This window comes from Phaeoacremonium minimum, assembly GCF_000392275.1.
Source record: "Phaeoacremonium minimum UCRPA7 unplaced genomic scaffold PA7_03_scaffold_183, whole genome shotgun sequence".
Classification (NCBI taxonomy): Eukaryota; Fungi; Ascomycota; class Sordariomycetes; order Togniniales; family Togniniaceae; genus Phaeoacremonium; species Phaeoacremonium minimum.
In genome coordinates, this window is record NW_006921090.1 from 226,867 (window position 1) to 233,140 (window position 6,274).

Genomic DNA, 6,274 nt, shown 5'->3' on the forward strand with positions numbered 1-6,274 from the left:
ATTGGAGATACTGTCGACGACGGATGACCTGCCCGCCACTTCGCGAGTATTGCCTCGGTCTTCATCCAGCCGGCGCAACGACGACGACGCCGGCAGCCATGATCGCCGGCCAGGACCACCACCGCCGCCACGCCGTGACAGCCCGGTTTCCTTGGGGCCCGAGCGGCACAAGTACGACCAGGAGCGGGGCACGACCTGGAAGGGCTGCAACATGTCCTTGGTGTTTGGAGGCCACACCACGGCTAAAGAGGTGGCCGAGCTCGCCAGAGTGGTCAACGCCATCCACGCATGGGGCGAGGGCGCGCACGCCGCCGGTGTCTTGAAGGACATACGCACCCTTCACTCGTCAGGCGGATAGGGCACGGGCGGTCGTTCACTCCTGAGGGCGCGCTTGGAGGACTGTTTCATGGATGGATGGATGCTGCCGCTGGCGATGGACAACGGACATCAACTATCCGCATTGCTGCTCTGTTTGGACATGATGGAACGGCAACGACGCTACCCTGTCTGCTGCTAGGACCCTTGCGTCTAGCTTCCATCTTTGCTATCGTATAAAACACCTTTACCCTTATCTGCTCTTGTACACATCACGTAATGAAGCTAGCCCTTTAACTGTCCAATAACTGTCTACTTGCCTCTTGACCGTGTTAGATGCCATCGAAAACTGGAACGGCAGCTTTCCCAGCCGATCGGAGACATTAGACCTAACCCATACAGACTGTCGCGGTAGATTGGAATGGGACTATCACGCCTCTCTGCCGAGATTGCTCCTTCCTTAGGATAATAAAGGAGAGATAATCATGAATGCAAAAGTAGTATAATACCAGACCACAATTATTAAAGGCTTCTATATATAGTAGCTGGAAGCTATTAGCTTGAAAATAAACGTTTTCTGGCCGTAGTTTACGACCAAGCTGTACAGATAGAGTTTCTCTCAGGTCAGTCCACTGTCTGACACAAACCCAATATAATAAGTTCAGATCCACCTATGTCCAGACAGGGACGTTTGTGAAATCGGTTCCAAAGTCGAGTAGATAACCAATTACCTCTGGCTGCAAGAGCTTATGGCTTATAAAGATCCTATTTATAACTCATAACAGGAACAATCTCGTCTCCTCTCCCACAGTCTTTAAGGTATCTAGGCTGTCTAGATATCGTACTTACTGTCAGCTAAGATCTAACAGCTTGACTACATAAGCAAGCCTCTTCCACATCAAAGCCTTTAGCTTCGTGGCATAGTTATATATATAGTACAAAAGTGCCAGCCCCTTTTTACGTGTGAGTATCAGTGATAAATTATGGTTGTGCCATAGTCCTATCGCCATGCTTTGAACATAGCGGATGACCATCTGATGATTTCTCTTCACTTCAGGCAGGCCATCGGACGCGTCATTGCAGCCCGCGAAATCGCCAAGCTGGCGAATGTGGGATGATGGTGCTCACGCACATGCGACAAGCATCTTCTACAATATGCTTCATCCCAAGTAGGACCATACCGAGCTATGAATTAGAGACTGGCGAGCTTGTACTGGATCGGGCTTGCACGAGGAATAAGTTTATAGAAAGATGAAACTTCGAGGAAAGACTGCAACGGGTAAATTCAAATCAAGGGAGCGCAAGCTTATGAAGGTATTCAATGATAGAAGCAAGACGAAGAAGGAAAGCAATGAACATACATGAGCTATAAGGAAGATTTTGGTCACCTATGGTCTGATTAATAGAATTAGACAGTATAGTGCAATGATTATATTTGAATAGACACTTAGAAGTATCTAAAATGAGTACCTGGGTACCCAGTAGCAAACCAGGCTCCATTCAGGGTCGTGATCAGTTGCACCGCCGTTGTTGCCGGGCCCTGGAGGCGTAGGTCGAGAGAATGTCACAGCGCCCCCGCCGCCCGCTGCATTGCTTTCAGCAGGGCGTTTTCTTCCAAACACATGATGCCTTGTTTGTTACCCCGCGCGCATTTGACGAAACAATGCCCTCTAATCACTGCCTCGAAGCGTTGGATTGAATCCTGAATCTGTACTGAACGGTCCCTAATTCAGTGTTTAACCAAGATCAAATCATCGCGATTCGACTTCATCATCAACCGAAAACCTTTGTCACAAACCTAGTCGCATATCAACGCCAAAGGCTGCCCTTAATATAACTTGGCGTGAAGAGTCTGATCTCCTACGGATCTACGGCCCGTTCAAGTATTTGCTAGCAGCCTGAAGGAAGGCCATCATGTGGCTGATTGATGCATCAACGGCCAAACTGGCTCTCAAGCCATTTTACGGGGAAGATATTCCCCCATATGCCATTTTATCTCATACCTGGGGTGACGATGAAGTCAGTTTTGAGGATTTCAAAAACCAACAAGCAGCGCAACTCAAGGCCGGCTGGTCCAAAATACACAAAACTTGTGAGAAGGCTCTCAGCGAAGGCCTCAAATACGCGTGGGTCGATACATGCTGCATCGACAAGTCCAGCAGTGCTGAGCTTAGCGAGGCAATCAATTCAATGTTCTTCTGGTACCAACAAGCGACTAAATGTTACGTCTATCTGTCTGACTATGAAGATGGACGCATTCTTGAAGACTGGCTATCTGGATGTAGATGGTTCACACGAGGATGGACTCTTCAGGAGCTTCTTGCACCACGAGTTGTCATCTTTCTCAATCGCGACTGGGTAGAAATCGGTACCAAGATTCAGATCTGCTCTCTTTTGTCCAGCATAACCTCGATCCCGATAGCAGCCATACTGGGAGAAACTCCTCTCGGCCGCTATTCAATCGCACAGAGGATGTCATGGGCGGCTTCGCGCGTTACAAGTCGGATCGAAGATACCGCGTACTGTCTCCTTGGAATATTTGAGGTTTATATGCCCCTGCTGTACGGGGAGAGACACAGAGCATTCTTGAGGTTACAGGAGGAGATTTCCAAAACTGCACTTGATATGACAATGCTTGCCTGGGAACCGACATCACACGATATCGTGGACAATTTCTGCAGCTTTCTTGCTCGCTCTCCGGCATCTTTCAAGTGTAGTGGAAAGATCAGAAAGTTTCGCCGTGAGACCCGCGCCTGCTTGATGAGTGCGCTTGGTATCCAATTTAGCGACAAACATCCGATACGGCTCATCTCAACACAATACGATTACTTCATTGACCTCGGTAAGATAGGCAAGAAACCAAATCACCAAATCGTTTCAGTTGCTGTCTCCATGATAGGACCAAACCTATATACTCGAAACGCACAATCCCCGTTGCGCTTCCATCCCTACGACGACTTGGGCGAGAGAGGGTCCTACTCACACCAGTGGCTATATCCAATTCAACTTGCCACAAAGGCACTACAAGATTCTGTGAGAGTCAAAGACAGCGTGCACTTTGATGCGCATCCGCTGCTGCGGATTGTCGATGGGCTTCCGCGTAAACTATGGAATGAGTCCAAGAATCTGTTCTACCATTCACGCGATATCGCTTTGCGGGTTCTCAAGATACGAGGGACTGTCGCCGGGGTGGCATTACAGCTGGTACTGCTAGTGAAATTTCTGGATGGCTCACCGTCTTGTCTTCTGCTTGATCAAGAGGAGTATCCTGAACAGGCCGCTAATTTCCTGAACAATGCATGGTTCGAGCACAATGAAGGTTTGCTTCATGAATCTTTAGAGACTCTGCACCTGAATGATAGTTTAACCGTCGGCCACGATGGCTCCCATGTTGTCATCACAGCATCTATCAAAAGTGGTGTATGTAGTCATATATCCGAGAAGAGAATTTGGATAGGTAGTTTAGAAGTAACCCAAACATAATAGAAGTCTACACTGAGACTGGAATTTCGTGTCGTCAATTAATCGTGGGATTCAATGAATCGAGTACCTCTTGATAGATCTCGATGTTGATGGGACATGATCTGATTTGATGCTCCAGGTTGGCTCAAGTTGGTGTGAAGGGCTTGTCAAAATCTGTACACTAATGCTTACACGTCAGCATACAGCCAATCAAGAAACTAGGTGACGGTGGCCGAATGTTGTTGGGGACAGAGCTGAAATCCTCGGGTGGTATTCGCTTACGATTGGCAATGCAGAAGGCAACACCCAAATTAAATCTCGCTCAAGGCTCTGAGGAGCAGAGTCTTCCTTGACATGAAAACTTCCAGTAGTGCTCAACTTCGGTGGCTCGCTAAGAAAACATTCGCCCTTTTACTTGATTTCCAGCTAAGAGGCCTAACTTCACTAAGTTACAATGGGTGACAACAAAGGGACGAGTGTCGATGGGGAAAACCCTCAGCTCCTCGAGGATGCAATTGGTGATTTCTTCAAAAGCTATCCGACGAGACGCTTGCACTATAGGGACCTAGCCGCAATTGGCCACAAGGATTGCAAAAAGATGCTACGGGACACGGGGATCAAAGGCATTGTGACCTACAGGGCAAAGAGCCTCAAGTCTATCAAGGCTAATTTGAAAGACTCTAAAACGAAGGATTCATGGATCCGGGGGATCAAGGACGAGGCCGGCATCTATAACAAAATCCGTGATCTTGCCGGAGTTCGTATCGCGCTGTATTTTCCTGGTGATATTTCCAAAGATCGCGAAAGAAATTCTGCATCGCTTCCAAATCGTCGGCAAAGTCAAAGTTAAGACATCTGATGCAAGAGATGCGAGATTCGTCTCTCCTCCGGATAAGAGTGGACCTAAACGCCAAGAATTAATATGCTGCCTAGGCCAAGAGAGCTTTCTATTGACGATTTTACGGAAGAAGGTTAGTTTCTTATAAATGAGAACGATCGTACTTACTGGAAACACCTTAGTTATAAAGCTATACATATTATTGCTTAGCTAAAGGGAGATTCAACTACAATCCCTATAGACAATAAGACTACTCCAATTATACTTAAGGAGACTGCCACCTTAATAAATGAGAATTCTGATATCCCTGCGAAGGAAGAAATGATTGCTATTATAGAGGAGCCTTACGATAATACTCTAGAGAATAGGACTATTACTACGTTAGACTGACTCGAAGATTCCTTCTCTATCGACCGACAGAGATTATACTCTATAGCTTGAGCTCCCTCCCCCTAACACTCACAGTGACGAGAGAGATACAGAGGTTTAAGGAGCTTAGGGGAATCTTAACGATCATCTTGATGAGCTCAAGACTCTAAAGGTTAAAATCTAGATAGCGACCATGATTATATACGCCTGATCGGAAGTTGCATATGATATCATATATAAGAAAAAGGATGGACTGTCGGAAAGTCATGAAATGAATCATATGCTCGACACTATCAACAGCCTTTCAAGTGAGTAGTCCTGCACAGTTTGCTCTCCTTATTGATTATTCTTCAAAAAAAGGTGTCACAAACCCATCAGTATGGGTAGCCGTGTTAGGGAAATGTCAACTCATATGTTGCTCAGGGAGAGCGTTTATAGTTTGACTCGTCTGTCGTAGGCAAGTCTGAAGCACTGTCGAACTGTGGACTGATTAATTCATTACTAATCCTGGCCTATGCCCCATCATCTTTATCCAGGACATGCAGAGAGGCCTTTGGTTTACTACAACAAGTAATAATCGATAACGCCATCATCGCCATCAAAGCACTAGAACCCGCTGTCGAGCCGGATTCAACCCCGGGCATTCTTAATAGTGCTATGGCGAGCCGGAAACATTAATGGGTAGGAGTCTGATATGCCGGGAGACGAAGCAACAAAGGTAGCGAAGACAAGCGAAGCGTTTGACCGACCTAGGCACTCCCTAGATGGCACAAGTCGACGCGAGATTGATTGTCGCTCAGTGGTTGATTAATCCGCGAGTTGGTGCACAGACAGTCTCAACTCATGCTCAGACCCAGTCTCAACCTCGACCTCAAGCGCCCGCCCAGCCTTGCCTTTGCTAGCCCAGTAGAGAGCACCGTTCTTCTGCAGGTCAGTTAGTGGCAGGAGACAGGGTTGGCGCGGGTGGAAAAGGGCTGTTCCTCGACATCTATCTAGCAAAGCGTGTCCTAACATGTTATGCTTGTAATGGTCCCCGAATCTTACCCTCCCAGAGCCACAGACGCCTCGCCGCCTTAACAGGCGCTGAACCGACGCTAAGCAGGACGAGTATAGGCTGACACTGGGTGCTTCACGGACATAGTTCAGCCAATTTAGTGATACTCTATACCTAAGAGAGGTCTAATAATATAACTGTAAACAGAATGTAAAATTTTCTGTCGATAATATTGATACCGTTGTACTAAAAACAACTAGATTCATATTAAAAGTATTGAGGCCCTTCATGTCAGC